Source organism: Dipodomys spectabilis, unplaced genomic scaffold (genome assembly GCF_019054845.1).
Source record: "Dipodomys spectabilis isolate Male_0828 unplaced genomic scaffold, ASM1905484v1 ptg000263l, whole genome shotgun sequence".
In the NCBI taxonomy this organism is placed as follows: domain Eukaryota; kingdom Metazoa; phylum Chordata; class Mammalia; order Rodentia; family Heteromyidae; genus Dipodomys; species Dipodomys spectabilis.
This window is the reverse complement of record NW_024870940.1, coordinates 1405969-1432626: the sequence shown is the minus strand read 5'-3', so window position 1 is coordinate 1432626 and position 26658 is coordinate 1405969. Positions and strand designations below refer to the sequence as shown.

General features: G+C 41.2%; 1 protein-coding gene across 4 annotated transcripts in view; it reads left to right on the top strand.

The window, feature by feature from the left end:
* Xkr6 (XK related 6) overlaps positions 1-26658 on the top strand; it is a 174881-nt gene that overhangs the window by 26951 nt on the left and 121272 nt on the right. The window contains exon 1 of one of the 4 annotated variants that reach the window (XR_006150745.1): positions 22742-22942. The exons of the other annotated variants lie outside the window; for them this stretch is intronic. The gene's annotated coding sequence lies outside the window, so the exon portion shown is untranslated. Of the gene's footprint in view, positions 1-22741; positions 22943-26658 lie in introns of those variants that run through there. 4 annotated transcript variants of the gene reach the window in all.

Below are 26658 nucleotides of genomic sequence, written 5' to 3'. Positions count from 1 at the left end.
AAAACAAAAAACAAATACATCATCACCTTTTGGTCATGAAATCAGTAAAATGAAATTACTGGTGTGTTATAGACATAGATCAGATGAGATACTGACTAGAGTCTCCAGTGTCGGCAGACTGCTTGTAGGATGTTTCCCTTTGGGGTTTGCCTTGTTAAAGTAAGCATCTCCCCATAAATCTCGTGCAGGGTTGTATCAGATGCCTCTCTTTGGGGCTCTCATGCTTTTTGGCTTCTATTCCTGCTGAGTAGGCAGACGTATCTGGAGACAGCTGTGGAGTAAAGGAAAAGAAGAGCTCCAGAGCTTAAAATTGATTTATGTAAAAGCTTTCTCTGCAGTTCAAGAAAGTAAAAGACAAAAATGGACTCTCCTTTCTGTAGTACCATCCCTGGCACCAGCAGACTATCCCCATTTTATTTGGGTTTGGTATGGGTTATCTGGAAAGCTCCCAGAACCACCCCAAAGTGCTTTGCATAAGAAGCTCTGGTTTAGAAAGGAAACTCTAACATAGGAAGGGAAAAACCGTGAAGATGCCAAGCTGACATATGTGCCATGGTGCGGTGTTGGCATGTGGAGAGCTGCAGCTAGTTTGTTTGTTTTGAAACAGTCTCACTGCAGTCAGCCTGACCTGGAACTTGAAATCTCCTGCATCAGCCTCCAACCACACCACGCCGAGTTTGCAACCAGTTCTTCATGAAACAAGCAGTATGTCTTGCACTGATTTAGTTTTTCCTTAAAATTAACTGTGCATGTGCATGTGCACGTGCACGCCCGTGTGTGTGTGTGTGTGTGTGTGTGTGTGTGTGTGTGTGAATGTTGGCATGCATGGTCACTTGATTACAGAGCAGCTCTTTCTGGTAGATTTGTGTAGTCAGCCACATTTACATGTGAGCAGATTTTTCTTAACTGCCCTATCTTCTACCTGACCAGGTATGTGACACATAAAAAGGTATACTTGAGAAAGAATGTAAAAATAACAGTGTTTGTTTCAGTTCTTATGATTACTATTGCTATTATTATTGTTAATTTCTAAGGTAGAATTTTCTAAACATTACCTGTAGGTAAGATTTCTAGGTTGCTAATCTGGCGTGGCTTCTGTGAAGGTGATAAAGAACAAGATAGAATTTTTGTTCATAGCAGTAAAGGTAAGCACGCAGAGCTCCTCTAATTCACTTAAATCTCAAAAAACTATTCTCAGGAACTTCATAGACAGAAGTTTGGGGAATGAACAGCATGGGTGATATTGCTCCTCCCCCCATTACGATTTTTTTTCAGTCTGGTGTGGTGGTGTGTTTATAATCCTAGCTACTCAGGAGGCAAGATTGGGAAGAGCACCATTTGAGGCAAGCCCTGACAAAAAGGTTTGCAGGACCCCACCTCAGCCATTAAAAGCTGTCACCCTCTCCATACCGGAAGTATTAATAGGTGGATCATTGTCCAGGCACAAATGGGAGACTGTTGGAAAAAAAACTAAAGCCCAAAGGGCTAAGACATAGCTTAAGTGGTGAAGCCTTTTAAAAATATAGATGTTTGGTTTTCCCTGAGTACTGTTTTTCTTTATACCTTCTAAGTTTCAGTGTCTTACTTTCATTTTCATTTATCTTAGGATATTTTCTAAGTTTCTATATAATTTTCTCTGACTCATTGGTAATTTAAAAGTGTGAATTTTCTAGTTTTTCTTTACTTTTTTTTGTTTTTGATTTCTAGCTTCACTGAGGCTTTGTGTTTATAGAATATACTTTGCCTGATTTCAGTCTTTCTTTTATTGAGAGTTGTTCTGTGGACTGATAGGGACTTTCCTGGAGACTTTCCCACATACACTTTAGGAGAGAGAGAGAGAAAGTTAGATCTAAGTTTATGTGTTGCACAGAAGCTCTTTCCTTATTCATCTATGTCATATTAAGTGATTCTGTCATTGAAAAGATTATGTTAAAGTCTGCAATTATGGAATCGTCTATGTTTTGTTTAGTTCTGTCAATGCTTGCGTGCTCTGTTTTGAAGCTGTTTCTGGTGCATTTTATCTTTTTGGCGAATTGATCCTTTTATCAATATGTAATAGTTTTCACCTCCGCTCAGCTTTCATGGCATGTTGATACTGAGCATGTTTAACAAAGTTCTTTTAAAGTCTTGGTATGGTAAGTACAGTGCTTTCTCAGGAATGTTTTCTATTATTTAATTTTGTGCCTTTGAATGGATTTTCCTTCCTTTTTTTTTTTTTTTAATTTTTTGTTGGTCATGGGGCCTGAACTCTGGGCCTGGGCACTGTCCTTCAGCTCTTCAGCTCAAAGCGAGCACTCTACCACTTCCAGCCTTTTCTGCTTATGTGGTGCTGAGGAATGGAACCCAGGGCCTCATGCATGCAAGGCAAGCACTCTACCACTGAGCCACCTTCCCAGCCCCATGTGTGTGACTTTCAAACAAATAAACAACACAAGCACCTCTCCTAGTGCTTGCAGAAAGGCCCTTCGTTAGGGACCACTTAACACTCACTTAAGATGAAAAAGCTTAAGCTTGTCCCATGTTTCTTCTGAGTGCATGTCACATTCTGGAAATATGTGCGGCTTTTGAAATTCCCCTGTGTATATAGTGCATTTGATTGCCCTGATTTCTAAGGAGGCACTGATGTTGTCTCTTCTTAGGTTTCAGTTGGCCTGTTTTATGTCTTAAATTTTAGTGTGATATTTAACCTCAAGTGTTTTAAAATTCTTAATGTAACCGTATTTTTCTAGCAAGAGTGAGTGTTGAGTTGGACAAACAGAACATGTGCCTTGTGTCTGTCCTTCATGTCTCTCCGACAGATTAGGATAGAAATTTGAAAATAAGTCAGTTCTCTCTTTTAGGAGCCAAGAACTAGTCCCATCCTTGGAACGTGGGCTACCCCTGCACCATTGGGGTGGGCCAAAGGCAGGTGATGCTTGAAAGCGTTCCTGCTATTTGTACTTGGCTCTTACTGATTCCGTGTCTGTTGGCTGCTGTAAGCCTTCCACTGCTTCTAGAGTTCTGTTAGAGTTAGGTCTGGCAGTTGGTTCGTGATTTCTGGTGTTCAGGCACTTGGAATTGCCTGCTCTGCCCTTTTCCCCACTTCACCCTGTCAGACTCCTGCAGGATTCCACAGAAAGCGTTTTCTTCACAATTGGACACATTGTGCTGCCTTTCTCTGTATCCGTAGCAGTTGCCCACTGCTCTTTTCAGAATAGCGGTTACCTGAATACTAGTGTTTGTGTTTCTTCTCCTATGTTTAAGTATAAAATGTTAGAAATAAAAACTTTGACTCCATCTTAGACCATTCAAGCTACTACAACAAAATCCTGCCATATTCTGGGTCACTTAGGAATGAGATAATTTCTCATAGCTTCATTGGCTGGGAAGAATATGGACTTTCTTCTCATAAGCTGAGGAATCCAAGTGAAGATGCTGGCAGATGTGTTTGGTGTCTGGTGAGAACCTCCTTTATAGCGCTTAGATGGGTTTCCTCTCACTGGTCCTCACATGGCCCAAAGGACAACTTAGCTCCTTTGGGCCTCTTTAAGGGCACTGATTTCATTTATGAGAGTTCTATATTCATAGCCTGCAACCTGAACACCTCCTGGAGACCCCATCTCATGGTACCACCATGGGGTAGGATTTTAGCTTATTAATGTTTATACAATAGCAAGTGTCTTATGTATTCATGATGTTTTTTGTGTTTTTTTTCATTCAACAATTCTGAATTTTATTTTTTTATTATAAACTTATTTTTTTATTGTGAAAAATACTGTACAGAGGGGTTACAATTACATGGGCAAGATAATGAATACATTTCTTTTTTTTTTTTTTTTTGGTCGGTCGTGGGGCTTGAACTCTGGGCCTGGGCGCTGTCCCTCAGCTCTTCAGCTCAAGGCGAGCGCTCTACCACTTGAGCTACAGCGCCACTTCCGGTTTTCTGGTGGTTTATTGGAGATAGGAGTCTCACGGTCTCTCTTGCCCGGGCTGGCTTTGAACTGCGATCCTCAGATCTCAGCCTCCTGAGTAGCTAGGATTACAGGCGTGAGCCACCAGCACCCGGCTGAATACATTTCTTACCAAACATTGTCGCCTCCTCCTTTGTTTCCCCTTCCCATCCCTTCGCATCCTCTCCCCCCTTTCCCCGTCCCCCCCACCAAAGTTGTAAAGTTCGTTTTTCTACATAACGACTTGTACATCTCATTGTTGCAATGGGTCCTCCTGTATCCCTGTTTTAATGATTTGTTTTGTCTCTTCCCCTCCACATATACCAACATCATATATAGTGAAAGCAGGGATTATACCGTGGGGGAGGGACATACAAAGCAACAAAGAAATAATCTATAAATATGTTAGAAGCAATCGCATGAAAGATCTCTCTCTCTTTTTTTGTCAGTCGTGAGGCTTGAACTCTAGGCCTGGGAGCTGTCCCTGAGCAATTCAGCTTAAGGCTTATGCTCTACCACTTGAGCCATAGCACCACTTCCAGTTTTCTGGTTTTTTTTTTTATTGTGATTAAGTGATTACATAACTTCCCAAATTTCACAGTATTGTGGGATAGTGATGCTCAGTTAAAGTCACAAACACATTCTAACTTTCCTGGAGCAAATTGTCTCTCAGGGTCTATAACATATAATGGTGTACACATATCTACCATACATGTGATCAGCAGCATGGGGTTATTTAGTAGTGATTCAACCAGATGAGTGGAAGTCCTTTGTTTCTTAAGTCCTGTTAATTTTGTCGTATTACCTAACATTTTGGATTTAACATCCACTTATGGGGGGAGACCATGTACCGTTTGTCTCTTAACTCTTGGGTTACCTCGCTCAACATGATTTCTTCTAGCTCCATCTATTTCTCTGCAAATGTCATCATTTTGTCATTTCTAATGGCTACAGAATATTCCATTGTGTATAGATACCACAGTTTTTGGGTCCATTCATCTGTGGTGGGACATCTGGATTGTTTCCATATCCTGGTTATTGTGAATAGTGCTGCAATAAACATGGAGGTGCATGTGTCCTTGTATATTGGTTCCTGCTGTTCAGGATAGATGCCTAGAAGTGGTATGACTGGGTCATAAGGGAGGTCAATATTTAGCTTTCTGAGGACCCTCCAGACTGCTTGTATTCATGATGTTTTGAGGCCACGTTTGTAGATTTTTTTGGATGAAAATATTTTCAAAAATGACCCAACAGTAATTATATATAATATATAATATATATGTATATATACGCACATACACAACTTTATAGTTAAGTACAGCTAAAATGATCTTTTTGTCTGTTTGGTGGATAATACACATGTATAATTCACAAATAGGAGAATTTAGCCAGTTGACAGAATATTCAGCAGTGATCTACTTACTGTATTGGACTTTTTGAGAACCTAATACTTATCACCCAACAGGAGATAGTATAACACTGAGTATATTCAGATTACATGTTCTAGCCTTACTCATGGGTAAGAAATGGCCATACTATGGGTTCAGTGTTTTCTCTAAACCTGAGGTTGAACTGCATTGTGATCCACTGTGCGGATCCTGGGGAGAAGACTTCTAAGGGACGATGAGGCATGCCCACCCTTGAGAATGGACAGTGGCATTATTGTGGGAGTGAATGAGTAATCTTGCATGGGCCTATGAGAGCATCCCCTCTTGCTCTGTCCATTTCTGTCCTGTGTGTTTTTTCTTAACCTTCTGACTTCTCCCATGGGATAATGCATCAGAAATCCCCTACCAGTGCTATGCTCTTAGATTTCCCAGTCTGTAGAACCATGAACCAAACTTCCGTTACCTGTACGTTACCTAGTCTTGGCTATATAGCAATAGACGCTGAACTCAGACCAACCATTTCAATAAATGTTTGAGGTCCTTGGATGAATGAATAGTGGAGCATTTGGATTCACTATTAATTTTCAGGAGTGTGAGCTAAGAATAAACACACAACATTTATTCTCAAATGAGTTGGGATTAAAAAGAAACAGTTGCTAGTAAATAATGGTTTCTATTAATTGACCCTAAGGAGGCTATTAGCGGAACGTGCCTACACTTCCCAGCCATTCTGTGTTATCCTCATCTTGTTTGGTTAGGTGCAAACCAGAAACATAATATGGCTAAAATTTCTCCTAAAAGCATAGAGCGTGCTTCACTCACACTTCCCTGCTTAGCATAGTTTCTGGCAAGGGAAAGGTGGGATTACTTCTTATTGACATGTTGCTTTAGAGGATTATTCTTGTATCCAAGGCATGCCCCATTAGAGTCCTTGGGTGTGCTTATAACACACACTCTCTCCTCTGAGCCTCCCATTAGTGAGGTGAAGTGGGGAGTTGGGTGGGTAGAGGGACCTACTGCACATTAGTAAACAAGATTTCTGTGTTTTGTTGCTGAAGTAAGTGATGGTGTTGGTATAGGAGACAGTCTCAGGTGTCAATTACTGATAGCCTAATATTTCAATAGATATTAAAGCGCGGTTATGGCTAGGTGCTGGTGGCTTGCATCTGTAATCCTAGCTATTCTGGGGGCTGAGACATGAGGATTGCAGCTCAGAGCCAGCCCAGGGAGGAATGTCCACGAAACTCAGTTAACCACCAAAAAGCCAGTAGTAGAGTTGTGGTTCAGGTGATAGGGTGCTAGCTTTAAACAAAGAAGCTCATGGACGTGCCCAGGCTCTGAGTTCAAGACTCAGGACTAACACACATGGACTCCCCCCCCACCCCCCCCCCGCCGTTGTGTAAAGAATGTATGTTTAGAAATTAGTGGATGGAGAAGAATCAAAACCTTCATTATAATTTAGCATATGTGTTTGTATGTGCATGTATTTATGTGGGCATATATACTTTCTCTTCATTTGTTAAATATTGACCATAGGTACATACACCATTAAAAACAGCAACCTCGATCAAGAGCCCCTTGACTGTTTATTCCCTTTTTTTTCCTTTCATATCTTTCACTTCCTCTACAGAAGCTGTAGGAGAGAAGACTTGTAATGGTATAAATGTCGGGGTAGTTACACTGAGGAGAAAGGGCTAACTAGAGCTCTGAGTGAGTTCTGGGAAGATCTGAACCCTAGGGGTGGAGGAGAGCAAGTCTAGTAATTGACCTCATTCCTAGCATGGCTGCTATGGTACTCCATTGCAGAGTTTGATATTGTAAAGGATCAGAGAATTGTGGGCTCTGCTTGAGGTACTTTCAAACCTCACTGCTCTACCGGAGTTGAAGCTGCAGCCTATGGGATGATTCTACTTTCTGGCCCTGAATAGGCAGTCGCAGTAGGGAAGCAGTGTGGGGAGGGCCACACTTGCTCTCCCATTGTAGACAGAGGTAGCAGGCTTGACACTAGCACTCTTATTTTCACTTCAGCACTCTGAAGCCCGTGTGTGTCCCTTACTAAGCTAGTAGGGTCGATGGATGGTTGTCTTTTTGATGTTGCTTTAACTTTTGTCCTGCCTGCATTTTTCAGTGAAGGCTAGGGCAGGGACCACAGAGAAGGTTTAGAACAAAAGCACTTGAGTAAGCTACTGAACTCTCTCTGCTTTAGTTCCTCACCTGTTCAGTGAGGAAACAATAACATATCCTAACCATAGGTAAGATGAAGGAGTTAATGAGTTCAGTACCCAGCACAAAGGACGTAGTATATTAAAGCTGTTAGAAACTGGCACAATGGGCAACCTTGCAGGCAAGCAACCACAGAGTGGATTCCGTTTTGTTCTTTGCCAGACCTGGCTTACATTTGGCTATTATTAGTTCTTAATTTTTGCCCTTGGTTTTATTATAGGATGTAATTCTGTTTCATGGACCTTTGTCTTGTGCAGATAAAAAGAAAAACTTAATATATGACCAGAGTAAGACTTTTAACCTAGTCAGGACCTGAAAAATTGTAATGGTCCAAGACCAGTGTGTTTTGTTCTCCCTGTGACAGAAATTACTTACTAGACATAAATGCATTTTGAAATATAATACATAATTTTGGACAATACAAGCAAGATATGTATGACTACGTAAATACATGCACACACAAGCATACATGCTGTTATAAAGAGGGTCTTGATTCTTAGAATCATGTTTCTGTTCACAAATACTGTTCTTTACACAATTGTGTCTGAGTAGCCTCTGAAATACTAGAAGAAAATATTAGCAGTGGATGCCTGAGATTGTCTCTGGACCAACATCATCACCTTTTGAAACAAGGCACCTGAGTTTCATTAGCTAATATGTGAATGCAACTGTTATTTACTTATTTGTTGAGAGTGCAGGGAATTGAATTCAGGGACTCATGCTTGCCAGACAGTGCTCTACCACTTCAGCCATACCTTCAGCTTGAAGGCTGGTGATTATTAGAACTGACCCTCCTATTTCCTTATAGTTTATTTATTTAATGTTTTGGTCAGTCGTGGGGCTTGAAGTCTGCGCTTGGGTGCCGTCCCTGCGCTCTTCAGCTCAAGGCGAGTGTTCGAGCCACAGTCCCACTTCCAGTTTTATAGTGGTTTATTGTAGATAAGAGTCTCATGGACTTCCTGACCAGGCTGGCTTTGAACCTCGATCCTCAGATCTCAGCCTTCTGAGTAGCTAGGATTAAAGGCATGAGCCACTGGTGCCCAGCCTATACTTTTTATTAAATGTATTGATTCATGACCATTTTAGATGATTGGTTATTAGAAAATGCTTCTAGGATGCATGAGGAACAAATTGATCAGATATCCTGTTTTCTTTCTAAGGAAGACTTGTTTATATTAGCTAGAGTATGGAAGTGGTTAGTGTATACAGTCTGTGAGGTGGTTAATGTGCTCCTTCTCTAAGTCTCATGGGATTTGGCCATTGGATGAGACCTTACTATGGGTCTTCATGTCAGACTTTCAGTGCTGTGACAAATACCTAAGATAAACTATTAAGGAGGAGGAAGGTTGATTTGGGGCCTGAGGCCCCAGAGCATCCTGCTGGTGCGTGGTGCAGGCCTCCAGAGGAGGAGGAGCTGTCTACCTTATGTGACCAGGAAGCAGGGACCCAGTCAGGGGGAACTTGGGACTGGACAGAGCTGTACTCTGCCCCCTGCCCCTGTAACTGACCTACTTGCACCAAGCAGGCCCCACCTCCAGAAGTTTCCACCACTTCTCAGTAATGCTGTTAGACTAGGAATCCACCAGTGGATTAATAGGATGGTTAGGCCAGAATGGTAATGATCCAGTCACCTCATCAAAGTCTATCAGCTGACAACCATGGCTTTAATATGTGAGTCTTTTTTTTTGTTGGTCGTGGGGCCTGAACTCTGGGCCTGGGTGCTGTTCCTCAGCTCTTTAGCTCAAGGCAAGCGCTCTACCACTTAAGCCACAGCACCACTTCCAACTTTTTCTGCTTCTGTGGTGCTCAACCCAGGGCCTCTTGCACGTGAGGCAAGCGTTCTAGTACTGAGCCCCTAACATGTAAGTCTTTTTTGGGGGGATATTTCATTTCTGGGCCATAGTAGTGATCATGGTTTCAAGACTACAAAAACCATTGCAATGACCCTGGTTTATTATGCCATTCCTCTCCCAGCTTCAAGTGTCAGCCAGCTGACTGCCTTAAAACTTAGAGGGCCAATTTCTTGCCCTGTCTTGTATAGTAGCGTTTAAAATTTTTTGAGAAGTCATAAGTCAGACAGTTTTATATAAACCAGAAAGAAAATAAGTTTCTCTAATCCCAGCCTCCTTGTTTTGTTTTCTATCAACATATTTCACCCACTCTCATAGATCTCCTGCCATTATTCTTGCCCAGGTTTTACTCTACATCTTAGTAAATACCAGAATTGGACAGAATATTCTTTAAAAAACTAACAATATTTTTAGTAATTTAATTTTTAATAATGTAATATTTTTAGCAGCAGAAACCGACAACCTGCCTGACACTGGTGGCCTCTCACATCTGTAATCCTAACCACTCAAAAGGCTAAAATCTGAAGATTTGCAGTTTGAAGCCAACTCAGGCAGGAAAGTCTGTGAAAATCTATCTCCAATAAATCCCCCAAAAAAGCTATTAGTAGAGCTGTGGCTCGACTGGTAGAGCGTTAGCCTTAAGCAAAAGAAACTTAGGCCTGTGTTCAAGTCCCAAGACTAACATAAACAAAAAGAGACAAGCTCTGTTTATCTGTCTTAAACAGAAAAGTATTTACTTGTTTTGATCTTGAGATGCACATCTTCTTCATATTAGAACCTTCCTGAAATGGAGACATTTGGTACCTTGAAGTGAATGGCACAGCAGTTAGGTTGGCAGCATTTTTTCCTTGATGATTCATAAAATAATGAATCCTCTTACCAATAATGAGTTTTACATTTGATGAAGTGTGGTATCTCATTTCAGGAATGCAGGCTACATTTTGAAGAAGCTCGGGGTTTTATGAAAGGGCTTGGGGGGGGCCGTGGTGAGAGAGCCTGAAGCAGTGGGGGATCCAGAGTTCATTCTGACTAGAGGTGGGAGAGGCTGGTATGTGTTTAATAAAAGCAAGGCACAGCAGAGAAGGAAGGCTGGAAATAACAATCAGGCTTCCAAGGGGGGTAGTCTTGGCCTAATAACAGTGTAGACACTGCCTCTGTGGCATCAGCAGAGAACTATGAAGTAGTCCAGCTTGCCCTTCATTGTATATGTTGTATTTAGGATGAAGACATATGAGTTAGTTGAGTTTACCTATGGCCTGAACTTGCTGGTACTATGTTCGCTCTGCTTACTAAATTACTGCAAGTATTTGAGCTCACGATCTTGATGAAGTTGAGGTCATTGAGGATATAAAACATGTGGTAGAATGCTTGCCTCACATGCATGAGGCCCTGAGTTTGATTCCTAAGCACCACATAAGCAGAAAAAGCATGAAGTAGTGCTGTGGCTCAAGTGGTAGATTCCTTGCTTTGAGCTGAAGAGCTGAGGGATGGCGCCCAGGCCCAGAGTTTCAGGCCCCACGACTGACCAAAAAGAAAAAAGTATCAAAAGTGTCCACTGAGAAGCCTTCCACTTCTTTCTGCTTTGAGCTGTTGCTTCAGCCAGTTTGGTTGCTATGTCTTCACTCTCTGGGGGAAATGAGACTAAGGCCTGTCGTGTTGTAGTCTCTTCTGTAGGAATGCATTTGGCTGGGTTCTTCACTCCATGAATCCTTACTTGGCAGGTTTTTTTTCTTCTTAACAATTTTAAATTGTCTAGGAAGAGAACTAATTTGTATAGTGACAGTTTTTCTTTTTGTGCCAGTCCTGGGGCTTGAACTCAGGGCCTGGGTGATATCCCTGAACTCCCCCCCCCCCCCCCCCCCCCCCCAAGATCGCGCTCTGCCACTTGAGCCACAGCTTCACTTCTAGCTTTTTTGGTAGTTTATTGGAGATAAGAGTCTCATGGACTTTACTGTCCAGGCTGGCTCCAAACTGTAATCCTCAGATCTCAGCCTCTTGACTAGCTAGTATTACAGGTATGAGCCATCAGCATCTGGCTAGACAGTTTTTCTTTTAACTTATTCCACAGTATTGCTTGCTACTTTCTAAACTGGAAGATACTGTTCTTAAAAGAATCATACCTTTCTTAGAAGAATTTATAATGTAGCTCGGTAGAACCTAAGCTTAACCCCACGCTTCCAAAGAAGTTCTGGTTATGGTTGCAAAGCCCCATGGACACAATGCTAATGAACATTAATTGATTTGGAAGTTAATTAAAATGAAACTTTCTTGGATAGACATTACTTTTACATTTCTATTATCCCTTTTTTAAGTCCTTAGTGAAATCATAACCTCTTTCTCAAAGTGCTGAGAAACTAGATACTAAAAGTTTATTGAAAAATTATGTAGTACTACAGTGGTAACAACTCTTATTTGAAGAAACATTTTCCTTTAGTGATGGATTTTTTGCGGAATAAAAAAGAACTTTGATAAAGTTTAATCATTTGTATAAGCCTAGACATTGAAGTCTTTAGAACCAGTCCCTGGCACGTTGCAGGATTCATTCACTCTGCAGAGCTGGGTGCGTATCTGTGATACGCAGGAGCGCAATGAGCAGGAGCTGCCGCGCATCACAGTAGTGGAGGCGATGTTGGAAGTGTATCCATGCCAACAAGAGCCATCAGAAGTGAGACTGTGGCAGTGACTTGATTTGGGGTCCTGAGAGGTCTGCAGCCTGGGAGATGAGCGGCCCTGAAGTCTGCAACTTGCAGGAAGAGGGGACAGGGAAGCATGTTCCAGGCGAAGGACACCGGAGGAAAAGACATCATAGAAAGGCCAGGCAAGACAGATGGCAGCCATGTGGTAGACATCTGATAGGATTCTGACTGTCCTAAAGTTACCAGAAAGCCACTGTCAGGCTGGACATGTCCAGCCAGTAGCTCACACCTATAATCGTAGCTACTCAGGAGACTGAGACCTGGAGGACCAAAATTTAAAGTCAGCCCATGTAGACTACATTTCTAGGTAGCCAACAAAATGCTGGGCTGGAGAATGGTTCTAGTAGTAGAGCACCAGTCATGAGCAAGCAAACTGACCTAGCGGCAGGTTCTGAGTTCAAGCCCTGGATCTAAGAACCAACCAACCAACCACTGCCATGAGAAAATTAGAGCTGAGTCTACTTGAGTCTAATCACTCTGACTGTGATGGGGTTGTGAGAGGAGGTTGGGAGTTTCTGTAGCAGCTCTACAGTTGCCAGTGAGGTGTGTGTACTAGTGCAAACCCTGTGCAAGACCATGCCATATTCCCAAAGTGCTGTAGCAGGCCAGGAAAAACCAGGTCTGTACAGCAGCTTGCAACTCGGTTAGCAAGCAAAAAGTTTGAGTTGTGTTTATCTAGTTCCTGATCCCATGTATGTCTTGATTTTGTTAGGGCTCCATATCCTAAAGACAATTTACAGCTATTGCAAAATCTTCCTTAATATTTTTCTTTGGGAAGGCATTCTTTATTTTGTAAAATGAGATTCTTAAATATAGCAATTACAAAGTCTTCAGTTATAGTGAATTAAGAACAGATTTTTCCTTTCAGTTTTAAACAAATCGGGCTAGCATCTTGGAATACTTGACCCTTAATTAACTGCTAAGACAGAGATTTCAATCTGCCCAAATGTTAAGTGGTGGTGCCATTTAAAATTTGGAAGCTTGAAGCAAGACAGTGGAGCTGTAGTGACTGTAGCCAAGCCATGTGGGCTCTTTCTGAGTAAGAAAATAAGCTTGTAAAATCAGCACAGTTCCAGTGAGAAGCAAGTGCTGCGGCTGGGGCTTCGGGGTAGACTCATGTTCCTTCTGGAGAACCATTTTTATCTCTAGTGCAGCTCAGATAGCTAGGAGGAGGCCGTGCAGCTAGAAAGCCTTAATTCATCTTTCCCTTCCATGGAGAGTAGAAACTTCAGTTAGCAGACTTACAAGAATATGATAGAAGTTTAGAATTCAATTTTAAGTCCCTAAGGAGCGTAGACTATTCTGTACTGAGAACTTTAAGGAGAAGGATGGAGGCAGTGAATGGAAAGAAAAAGTGGAGAGAAGGATGCTTTTGTCTTTAGGCAGAAATGCAGTCAACAAAAAAGACATTACACACACTGTAGAAACTCTTGTTACTTAATTGGTAAGAAAGCTGTAAAAATACCATGCTTTGATACTTTCCCAGATTTAGTAGACGGAATTTTGAGAATGCATTCTCCAACATTGCTCTTACTTCTGAGAGCAGCTGTAGTTTGGAGGCTTTCCCAAGCCACCTTTGGGAGGACTCAGAATTCACTGAAAGCTGTTGAACTCATGATTATGGTTTATTAGCTGGGATTCTGATACTGATCAAGGTCAGCAGAGGCAGATAAGTTCTAGTGTGAATCTTTGGTTCTTCTCTCTAGTTTCAGGCTATGCTGCTCTGCTTGGTACCAGCATGTAACAACGGTACATCAACCTGGGAAGCTCTCCTGAGCACCCCTGTCCAGAGCTTTCAGTAAGGCTTGGTTACACAGGCTTGATGTCACTGGTCCATTGCTCACAAAGTTGAACTCAGTCTCCAGGTTTTCTGATACCATGACCCAAAGCTGTCACCCTAAATCATGTGATTGGTCTTTGGTATGGCCACCTCTTATCCTTTTAAATAGGGGTATAACACAGATTACCTTTCAGGAACAGGGCAGGAAGGAAGAAGGAATTATAAAAGAAAACAACAACAACAAAAATCCCAAAAAGCAGTTCTGTGATGATAGTACATTGCAGCTCATTATAAGGAAAAGTATTCCTTGTGTTTAGGTATGTGAGTTTTGGGCTTTTGTATGAACGAAAGATCAACTTGGCTGCTGTTACTAAATCCTATTGATTCCTTTCTAGTTAGGAGTGTTTAAGATTCTAATTGAGGTATGTATTTCTTTGAGACAGGCTCTTGCTATTTAGCTGACTTCAGAACTCTGTGTTACACAGGCAGGTCTTGAACTTGTGATTCCTTGCCTTAGTCCTCAACAGTGCCAGGATTGTAGGTATGTCCCCCCAGGTCCAGCTGTATTTAGTTGTTTGGTCTTTTTAAAATTAAACTACGTCGTCGTCGTCGTCGTCGTCGTCGTCGTCGTCTTCTTCGTCTTCTTTCTTCTTCCTTCTTTCTTCTTCTTCTTCCTTCTTCCTTCTTCCTTCTTCTTCTTCTTCTTCTTCTTCTTCTTCTTCTTCTTCTTCTTCTTCTTCTTCTTCTTCTTCTTCTTCTTCTTCTTCTTCTTCTTCTTCTTCTTCTTCTTCTTCTTCTTCTTCTTCTTCTTCTTCTTCTTCTTCTTCTTCTTCTTCTTCTTCTTCTTCTTCTTCCTTCTTCCTTCTTCCTTCTTCCTTCTTCCTTCTTCCTTCTTCCTTCTTCCTTCTTCCTTCTTCCTTCTTCCTTCTTCCTTCTTCTTCTTCCTTCTTCCTTCTTCCTTCTTCTTCTTCCTTCTTCCTTCTTCTTCTTCTTCTTCTTCTTCTTATTATTATTGTCAGCGATGGGGCTTGAACTAAGGGCCTGGGCACTGTCCCTGACATTTTTCATTCAAGGTTAATACTCTACCACTTTGAGCCACAGCGCTATTTCCAGTTTCTGGAGGTTAATTGGAGTCTTGACAGACTTTCCTGCCTAGGCTGGCTTCAAACCATGACCCTCAGATCTCAGCTTCCTGAGTAGCTAGGATGACAGGTGTGAGTCACAGGTGCCCGGCTTAATCAGGTACTTTAATACTGAATAGCAAAAATGATACTTTACAGACCTCTATTTTATGTAGTATAGCTGTTCAGTTGCTTCTCAGTCTTTTGGGCAGATCAAATGTAAAATTGGTCAGATTTTCAGAAATCTTTTCTATGTTTTCTATATATCATGCATGAGTTATTTCATGTTTTCTTCATTTCTATCAGTGTCCTTTATTTATTCATGGTCTCTATTGACCCTGTAAATTGGCTTATTTGGGTCAATAGCAAATACTTAGATCTAAGGGAATTGTAAATATTGAAGTTGATTGTTCATGTAGTTTTTCTTCCACCTGGTTATTTTTATTATAGACCCAGTTCTTTTTTGGTTAGACTGAACGTTAGCAGTTAATTTTAATTCTAGTTATTGTGGAATAATCTTAACTGTATTATAACTCTCAATAATTAGTAATTCTTCCAAATGACATTTTTCAGTATTACATGTCTATTTTGTGACTATAGTCTGAAGAGTAACAACCGTTTTTAACATATCCATCTAGATGCATGCCTTGTCATCTCTGACAGATCTCTCAGTTCAAACACCAATGACCCAGTAATATTTTTGCCAGCTTACATATAGTGAAAACAATTTGCTTAGCACTGTTTAGGAAAGTGATGCTGGGAATCATAACTAGTTCATTATGTGTGTGCATAACTGTGATTGAAAGGAGTAGCTTAAGAACTAATTGAGGAGGAAATGGACATTTTTCTTTTTGGCTTTTGGGTTACTAACTTAATACTGTTTTCTTGCTATGCAAAAGCAAATAAAATAAAGTAGTTTGGTGCTGTAAATAAAAAGGAAATGATGATCTGTGTTCAAAATATATTAGGAAAAAATGTTGAGTAAAGAGAAAGTAATTTAGTTGCATTTTTTTGTTGGTACTGAGGATTGAATTTAGGGCCCCACACTTGGCGAGGCAGGTGCTCTCCCACTTGAGGCTATGATCCCTCCAGACTCTTTTTTGTTAGTTTTGAGGCAGGGTCTTGCTGGCCTGGCTTATCCTTCTGTGCATTCCCAGTTTGCTGGAGTCAGCAGACTGTGCATTCCCAGTTTGCTGGAGTCAGCAGACTGGAGCAGTGTGCTTGGGAACTTTCATGACACACTGGCCTCAGCCTTTGCCTCCTAAGTAGCTAGGGTGATGGGGTGAGTGAGCCTCTGATAATCAGAGAGTGAAGGGCTGCTCAGCACGGCCCAGGTGTGTGTGGACTGTCACAGAGCACTCCGGGCTCCACAGATGGCCACAGAAGAGGGTGAGGATGCATTCCAGCACTTTATCCTCTCACCGGGAACTCTTGCTTTATATCTTATGTGTATTCTATATACTTTAACTAAAGCTTACATAGCCCTTAGTTCAGATTAAGAAAAAGAGCTGAGCACTCACTGGTGGCTCCTGCCTGTAATCCTAGCTACTCGGCTAGCTGAGATCTGAAGATCAGATCATAGTTTGAAGCCAGTCCATGAGACTCTTATCTCCAATAAACTACTGAGAAAAAGTCAGAAGTAGCACTGTGGCTCAAGTGGTAGAGTGCTATTGAGCAAAAAGATCAGGGACAGCACCCAGGGCCAGAGTTCAAGCCCCTGGACCAGCAAAAAAGAAAAAAAGAGTCCTGTTTGTTTCTCTCATAATTTGTTAATGTTTGATCACCATTGTTTTCATTAACCTGTGATCTAACATTCTTGGCTCCAGTTGTATCTAACCTTCAGTTTTAGTGTCCTTTAGCACAGGGCTGGATCTTTCCTTCCCAGAACTCACCGGGGATGACCCCATTTGCTTCTAGGGAGTCAGAATTGAAATACTAACACAGATTAATACAGGCCTATTAATCATTTCCCTGATAGAAGGGAACAATCAGGAACTCTTAAAAGCTGACTTGCAGTGATATTTTTAAAGTGTGGGCAGATGTGAAGCAAAAGGGAATGTGAGTGAAAAAAGCTTGAGTAAAGTGGAAATAAAGTGCTTCCTTGAGAGAGGTTACCTAATGGATCTCAGGTCCGAAGGTTTGGAAAGAATGGCTTGGGCCATCTGTTGGGAAGTCAGTGGAGTCTGCTCATTGCTTCTGTTAGCAGAGTTTCGTGGTTTATTCAAGTTCCTTGTTGTTAAACAGTTAACCTGTAGTCCTGCAAAATACCTTTCCAAAGTAAAGGCAAACATTTTGAAACCTAGTGACTTTAAAATACATGGACACCTGTCAGAAAATGACAATTTATGATTCTATTTTTATTAGCACATTTATACTTTTGGGTTTAAGCTCAATAAACATAGTTTTAAATTAGGAAAGAATGGTCTAGTCCTGAGGCTGATGGGATAGCCTACTTCATGCAAAGTTGGGGTTGATCCCCAGCCCTGAAAAATATTTGGGAAAGGAAAATTCGCATACTTCCTTTTATTTGTAGAAATCCTTAGTTTTTGAGTACTTTTTTTCTCTCTCTATTTTTTGGCCATTTGGGCCTTTTTTTGTTGTTGTTGTCGGTTGTTGAGCCTGAACTCTGGGCCTGGGTGCTGTCCCCTCAGCTCTTCAAGTCTAGTGCTCTACCAGTTGAGCCACAATGCCACTTTCAGCTTTTTCTGCTTATGTGGTGCTAAGGAATTGAACCCAGGGTCTCATGCATGTAAGGCAAGCACTCTACCACTGAGCCACCTTCCCAGCCCCTTGTGATCAGTTTTGATAGACACTGACAAGTATTTTTGTAAAGTAATCATGTTTTCTTCCTGCTCCGTGTAGCAGGTGGCTTTATCACCTTGCTCATGCCCCTCCACGAACTCATTCTTTTAGGAAAGAAAAATTCTGAATCATGAATGTACCATGTTTTATTTCATAGCTGATAGTTTCTGATTTCATAATTTCCTGGTCAATCTTATTTATTCATCACTGTGAACTCCTCTATATGTTGAGATTTTATTTAGAATTGTGTTGAATTTAAATTACTTTGGAATGAACTACAGCTTTGCAGTAGTCAGCTTTCTGAATCAGACTCGTTTTTCTAGTTAACTTGAAGGATCCTTGATGCCCTATACTTGAATTGTTCAGTTTTTTCAGGGATGGGGAATGTCTGGCCTGAGCACTCATTTGGTACACTATGGGATAGACATGTCATGCTTCTCAGTGGCCGCCTCAGGCCTGTCTGCCTGCATTGGTAATTTTGTATGGCCTGCCTTGCAGAAGGAAGATTCTAGCCCCTGTATCTGTGAGAGGATTTATCATTTGTTTATGCTTTTACGTGTGTGAATGGGGGACACAAATGGAGGGGTAAAAGGCGGACAGTTGCAGCAGCTATAGTCACTAGATACTGAAGAAAATGAACCATATAACCGGGGTGAGCCTGGGAGGGAAAACAGGAAGGGCGAGGGAAGGGTGACATTGTCCAAACAGAATGTACTCTTTGCCTGACTTACATGACTGATCAATCACAATAAAAATGACTTTTTAAGTGTGAATAAGATTCTTTAAAAATATTTTTGTTATATTCTGATTGGGATGAAAGCCTTGATGAGAGCATATTTTTTCTGGGGAGAAGCAGTACTGGGGTTTGAGCTCAAGGATTGGTGCTTCATAGGTAGGTTTCCTACCCCTTGAACCAATTTTCTAGCACTTTTTTACTTCGATTATTATTTTTTTTTGGGGGGGGTCCGGTCGTGGGGCCTGAACTCTGGGCCTGGGCGCTGTCCCTCAGCCCTTCAGCTCAAGGCTAGTGCTCTACCACTTGAGCCACAGCGCCACTTCCGGCTTTTTTCTTTTTGCTTATGTGGTGCTGAGGAATCGAACCCAGGGCCTCGAGCATGCAAGGCAAGCGCTCTACCACTGAGCCACCTTCCCAGCCTATACTTGGATTATTTTTGAGATAGGGTCTTCCTCACTATAGCCAGTAGGACAAGTATATTCACACCACAGCTTTTTCTGTGGAGATCAGTCTCAAACATGTTTTTATCTAGACTGATTTGAAACCATGATCCTCTTGATCTCAGCCTCTTACACAGGTTGGATGACCGATTTATACCACTGGGCCTAGTTTATTGATTAAGTCTCATGAGCTTTTCCCCACTGCTGACCTGGAACCATGATCTTCCCCGTCTCTGCTTTCCAGGCAAATGGCATCAGAGGCCGGGGCCATTCATTTAAGCCTGGCTACCGATAAAATCTCTCAGTTGGATCTTATTTTGAGCGTATCACTAGTGGAATGATTTGGACTTGATTTTAGAATGTACTTTTTTAGTACATTTTTAGTTTATTATTTTCTCAGTTCCTTCTAAGGTTTTTTTTTTTAAGAGTTAATATAAAACTTTAGTTTTTACAAATTTAAACCGTTTTGTGTGTGTGTGTGTGTGTGTGTGTGTGTGTGTGTGTGTGTGTGTGTGTTGTACTGGTGCTTGACCTTATTACGGGCCTTATACTTTTCCTGGGCTTTCTTGTTGACAGCTGGCACTCCACCACTTGAACCAGTCCTCCAGTCTAGCATTTTGCTCGCCTCATGCAGTTTTGCTGGTTAATTGGAAATGAAATATCAGACCTTTGCCCCAGCTACCTTAGACTTGGGATCCTCAGACCTCAGCTTTCTAGAGTAGCTAGAATTACGGGTGTGTACCATCAGCTCATCTGTAATTTAAATTTTTTTTCCTTTTCTAAAATTAGGTTTTATGTTGACTAATGAACATTGTGTTAAGGAAATAATTTCTTGTAGTTCTTTTTGTTTCCTGTTTCGCATTTTCAGTTTAGTGTACTTACTGTTCTTTCCTTTAAATTTTGAAGAGTTATTAGTGATTTACAGTTATTTTGAAATTTTCTCAGTTATATCTCTTTACATTTATCAGTTTTATATCCTCTTTGTGTGTGCATGAATTTTAGATAATACCATTGTTCTTCTACATTTATTTAACTTTTTTTCTGACTTATTTATATCTTATTTGTTTCTTTTCATTCTTTGGTAATGTTTAAATTAAACGTCCTCCTATTACATATTGAATTCTTTTTTTGTGGGGGGGAGGTCGTTCATGGGGCTTGAACTCTGGGCCTGGGCACTGTCCCTCAGCTCTTCAGCTCAAGGCTAGTGCTCTACCACTAGAGCCATCATGCCACTTCCTGTATTCTGAGTAGTATATTGGAGATAAGAATCTCACGGACTTTCCTGCCCCGGCTGGCTTTGAACTGTGATTCTCAGATTTCAGCCTCTTGAGTAGCTAGGATTACAGGTGTGAGTCAAGCCCAGCTTGAGGAGTTCTTTGAAGATTTTGACATGGTTTTCATTTTAATTGTAACTTTCTAGGAATTTGCAGTTTTGTATTTGATTTCTCTTATTCTGCAATCATTTAATGGGGAGTATTTTCAGCTTCAGAAAGTGAGGAATTTTTTTTTTTAAGTTTTATTTGTAACTGCCAGGTTCTAGTTTTATAACATGATTGTTAGACTACTTGAATTTTGTCCTTGCAGTTTTTTAGGATGGTCTTTATTGGTTTGATATGTGTTCAGTTTTTGTGCTGTGAATTTTTGTGTAGAAGTACGATTCCTTTCATGATGTCAAGTTAGATGTGTAAATGTGTTCCAACTAAATGTTTTCCTGTAGTCACAACTTTTTGCTTAATCTGTCAAGGCCTAAGAGGTTTAGTTTACTAAGATATTGACTGATTTGTGTGTGAGTTTTTTCTGTTACAACATTTTAAAATATATGTATGTGTACACATTTAATTTTTGAGCAGTTTTTTTTTGAGGTACAGTTGACATACAAAAAGTTGTGTTTAAGTAAAGTATAAACTGTAATGCCTTCTGAGAATATATACATACCCATGAGACCTCCTGTCACAGTAATCAACACAACCATCTCTTCCTGTTCTTGGTGGGTCAGGCTAGTGTGGCAACGTAGTTCACACTGAGTGGCTTTCATGTGCTTACTGGTCCGTCAGAATTGGACACTGTGTTTTAGGTCAAAGTGCCGGTCAGGTTGCATTTTTGCTGAGGGCCTTTTTTCTAGGTCCTTGTGCACAGTCACAAAGCCGTACTCTGTGTCCAGTAATGGTTTCTTCCCATTCGCTGATAACTTGGAGTCCTGAAGGTCCCTGTCAGACATGACATCTGGAAGTGCTTTGGTACCCTTTGCTTTTGTATTTCATTCAGAGAAAATTTACATTTTCTAACTAGAGAAAGATTTTCATCTGATTTCACAGTGACAAGAATCTACTTTTATAAAATAACAGCCTTGTCATGAAGGCCAAGAGAGTAAAATTGCCTGTTAAAGCTTTACAATTTGCATTTAATATTAGGGGTTAATTGTTTTACTGTGAAATTACCATAGAGTGCTAGAGAACTAATTGCTTTTATTAATCCCTAACAAGTAACTGAAAATTATCCTGAATGTAGCGACTAGCTGAATAGGTTAGTGTATTATTGAAATTTTATCTTGAGGTCAGTTTTTATTACCAGCTAATGAAGTGGTCTAGATATTTCAGTGTAAAAAAATGCTTCTGACTTTGGAACATAAGTTATTTGTTTACATAGTTTTGCCTATAGAATATGGACACTGTAAATGAAATTAGTCATCTTGTGAATGTTCAAAGAACTGGAAATTTAATTATCCTTCCTATTACACCATTCATAATTTCCATTTTCATCAACTTGAAGACCCCTTTGATGCTACGAGTATTTTCTTCAATCACAGGTGTAAGCACTGTGCCCTTCTTCTAGGAAGATGGTTAGGAAGATGGTTCAGATTTGAACTCTGATACTCTAGGTAGTAGGGCTTCTCATCAGTTGTGCTAGCACTTGACCCACGATACAACACAGGTCTCAGGGTTTTGTTCTTGTGGTTCTGAACTGAGAGAGTCCAAGGTGAAGGGGTGAGGGCCTCTGTCTGATTGACACTTTGCCGCCTTCCTATGGAAATGTAGGGATCATTGTCAGATCCTCTCACAGGGCACTAATCTCTCGACCACAGGAAGGCCTCATTTGAGGTTGGGACTTCAGCTTTGAGGTGATACAAACATTCAGTCCTCCTTTATGAGCTAAAAAAAGATGGCAGTATCCTTGTTTACTGTGTGGGTATATGTATTACGCCATCATGAATTTTAACTGGGTGTCTAAGGAATTTTCCCTCATCAGTGGAAAAGAAAAACATGCAATTATTTCCATCATACCTTCTATTTTGTTACTCTTTTCTTTGTATCTAATATCTTTCTAGTATATTTCAATTCACACATACTCCCTCCCCCCCCTCTTTCTTTCTCTCTCTCTCTTCCACATAGAAACCTAAAGGGACATTATCCAGATTAAGAACCTAAAAGGAACAGAAAGAGGATGCCGTTGAATTGTCTGTGTGGCACATAAAGAGAAAGGCTGAGAGCTAGGAGGCCATAGAAAATGAAAGCTGCTCGCTGAGATGAACCAGAGCGTGCGAATGCTGAACTCAGTACAGTGTCGAGCCTGGGATAGTTTTTATCCATTGCGATTATAGTGATGAACAGGATTACCTCAGCAAGACAAGAATTCCCCCTGGGACAGCTTCTCTGAAACAGGGTACTCAATTGTGTAACTCACCCTTGCAGAAGATGTACTTAGCACTATGTGAGGTCACGGTTTCAGCTGTTGGTCTTCAGCTCAGGACTCAAGTCATTTGACTGCAGAATCTGCCACTTGTGGCCACGTTTGGTGCTGTACACAGAGTATTAAAGCTGCAGCAGTCAGGCGGGTGTCCAAAGGTGTTCTCGCTGTGCTCTGGAGTTAGTGAATGACTGGTAGTTTGGGCACCTGTGTCTTGCTGTGGACGTGGAAAGCAGCTCTGCGTGATGACGTGAATACCAGTGGAGAACCACTCACTCAGGATATGTTTGGTGGTAAGATTTTGTTTTGTTTTGTGCCAGTCCTTGGGCTTGAACTCAGGGCTTGGGCACTATCCCTGAGCTTTTAATAGAAATGTCTTTCGCTACCCACCCCAGGTTTCTCCAACTGCTTACCTAATGGTGTGTTTTAAATTTGAATTATTAAAATCTTGTCTTTGGCATGTACTTCTTCTTGTTATGTAGGTATCTCAGCTATTTGATGTGCTGTACAGGATCTTGTCCATGCACACTTAGGAATCCACATTGGTCTTTCCTGTGTGGTGACAGACTCAGTATGGCCCTGAACAAACCTTGCCATTTCTGTGCTTCCAGCCTATGAAGTGCCTTGTGCTTTGTGGTGAGGAACCTCACCTTCAGCCTTACAGTTGTGTTTGGTGATCTTATGTTTTGTCTTACCCCCTTATTTAAAAACAGTACCAGTGTGGTCTCCTCCACTCCAGGGCGGGAGTTGGGTATCTACCTTGGCCTTCCCTACTCTTAACGTGGACAATTTCCCATCTCCAGCTTGAAATTTACGGCAATTGTTAAAAGCACCCTGCACCTCCCTCACACAGTAGGCCCTGCGCTTTTGATGAGCTTGTCTTCCCTGCTGGCTTCTGTCCTTTGGTGCCCAGCGTCTGCTGTGCTGCCTTCACCCTCCATCTTTTTACCTCTTTTCATTTCTCTTCACTTCAGCCAGCCCTCAGGTGCTCTTGTGCGCACAGAGTAGTATGGACCAATCTAGGACAGTATGTTTGGGAGCTTTCATAGACGTGTATTCTAAATCTACTGAGGACCTCTGCTCAGTACATGACACTTTCTGGGTTTGTTTGTGGCCATTTGCAGTCCGTGTTTGAGGTTTTGAAAATAAAACAACCAGGTTCTAGTCGATCATGCCTGTAGTCCTAGCTGCTAAAGAGGCTGAAATCTGAGGATCCATTTTCAAAGCCAGTCTGGGCAAGAAAGGTGTGTGAGATTTCTATATCCAGTTACTCAAAAAAGCAGAAGTTGGAGAGCCCATGAGCAAAAGAGCTCAGTGACAGTACCTAGACCCCAGAGTTCAAGCCCTAGGACAGGCATGTATGGGGATGCATGCGCACGTGCACGCGCGCGCACACACACACACACACAAATAATTATATAATAATATAATAATAAATAAATAAAACAGGAAATAACTATCACTGATGGATCACAAAAACATGATATTGGTAAGGTAAACATATACCGAAGGGTAATAGAATTGAGAGTCTAAAAAATTATGTACTGTTGGTTTATTATTTTTGATATGTGATAATAGGTATAATAGTTTAATAGGTCTAGTGTGGTATTTCAGTACAGTATGCACTGATTCGAGCAGGGCATTTCCTACAAACACCATGTGTGGCATGGATTTTTAAAATTGAAATACTGAAAATTTAATCTAGAGTATGACTAGACTTTTTTTTCCTACTGCCGAATAATGAATATATTTGCATATTTATTTTGCCTGCCTAGTTTTCCCTTAGCACGCTAACATCAATATACCATGTAGTTCCAAACTTTTGAAAACAACGCCAAGGGTCTGTTTGTTTGGAGGAACTGTGGGACTAGTTTTCCCATGCACACTGGAGCCTGAGGATGCTGTAGTTGGATGGTATTTAAAGAGCTTTCTCAAAATTTTTATTGGAACTTTGAGTTGTTATTTGAAAGTAGTATAAGAACAACAAATCCACGTTACTTAGTAAGTTGTTAGTGTTTGTGAAGGCTGCTTGTTAAGATATGCATAGTAGATTTACATCAGTTTTCCATTGGGACCCTCAGATATCTTTCCGTTATACTTGCTTTTTTTATTGGTGTCTTTTAAAATCCTTGCACTGTTAATATTTTTAGTGCTTAGTGAGCTGTAGATCTAATAGTACGTAATGTAGATCGCCTACTGGATTGATCCGAAGAGAACATTTATGCGGGAATAGGGAAAGAAGAATAGGAAGGGAGATACTGGCAGCTGATCAGGGCTCTTGGCTAGTAAGATGTGTGTGGAGGATTATGTAATATATTAAAAACTCTGTCAGTGCTAGTTGCCTTAGAAGTGACTCTTTAGCACCCTGTGCCCTGTTGGTGGGAATGTTGGCGTGTGACTGTGAAGGAAAACAGTATAGAGGTTTCTCAGAAAGTGAGAAGTGGAAGTGCTGTGCCACGTAGTCATTGCCCTGTGTGTGCACGTGCACACAGCATTATTCAGAATAGCGGGGGCAGAAGCAACCCAAGGAGCAGTTGATAGCAAAAAAAGTAACAAGCTCTGACTCTGACATGGTACACAGGGGTAAATGTGGGGATGTTATGCTAAGTCAAAGAGCCAAGTCACAAAAGCCTAGATGAGGTCCGTAAAGTTATCAAGTTTACAGAGATGAAGGAAGAATGGGACTTGAGTGTAGAATGGATATCGAGTTTCTGTTTTTCAAGATACAGAAAAGTGTCCAGAGGTGGGGGTGGGGACACCACACTGAATGTGTGAGTAGAGATTAGACGTCTTGGCACATAACTGGAGAACGGCTTGCTGGCGGCCCACACCTGAAATCCCAGCTTTTCAGGAAGTTGAGATCTGGAGATTGCAGTTGAAAGCCAGCTTTGGCAGGAAAGTGTAAGACTCTTATCTCCACTGAACCCCCAAAAGCTGGAAGTGGAGCTGTGGCTTGTGGGACACCAGCCGCGAATGAAAACAGCTAAAGGACAGCACTCAGAGCCTCAGTATTCCCCAAAAAGGAGGAGCAGGCTAGAGTCTGTTTTGTGGTCACTTTATACTGTCATCAAGGTTATAGGATGCTACCTGTTAACAAGATATTCCAATGATGAGTCTAATCATTTGTTTTAGACTGTGCTCTCTCTGTTAGCCATTTTGATGTATATTTACTGTGTTTCACAGTGTAAAAAATCTGATCTTAAAGAGATTTTTAAGACACGATATAGATAAGAAACCTTATCAGTAACAATGAGATTTTATAACATTCCTTACTCTTGGTTATAAAAAGAATATCTATCATATGGGGGAATTTAGTACAAAAGCAGAGTATATTGTTCCATGTGACTAGTCAGCTAGGTTCAAGACTTCCTTTGGGAGGGAGGGGAAGATGGCTAATACTCCGGCTGGAATGCAGGGCCTATGCACTGTCCCTTAGCTTTTTCAGCTCAAGGTTGGTTCTCTACCACTTGAGACATACCCCCACCTTCAGATTTTTTCTGGTTTATTAGAAATAAGAGTCTCATTGGGCTGTCTTGAACTGCAATCCTTGTATCTCAGCTTCTGAAGTAGCTAATATTATAGGCATGAGCCACCACTAGTTTCTTCGTTGCCTGGTTTGTTTGGCCAGTATGGTGTATTCTGTTCCAGGTATGAGGCTAGGTATTGCTTGTACTCCTAACTTCTGTTCAACTTGGACCCTAGCTCAAATTTTCCCTTCTATCCAGAGACCCTTCAGGACTGCATGTGGGAGTTTCTTCCTGGCTTTGTGTGGGAACCTTTGACACTGGGCAGCCTGGTCTGAAGTCCCTTAGATGATCCCTCCAGGCTGAGGTATTTTTCCTTTATGACAAGTTAACATTTCAGACCCACAAATGTGTTGTGTGCTGCTTTGTGCAGTAAAACCAGAAGCCCTCGCTGCCTCGTCCATCCTCCCAGTCCTGCTGTGGGCAGTGTTGAGTGGACATGTAGTGAACACCATTAGCCACTCTGAATATTTGTCTGTGAAGGA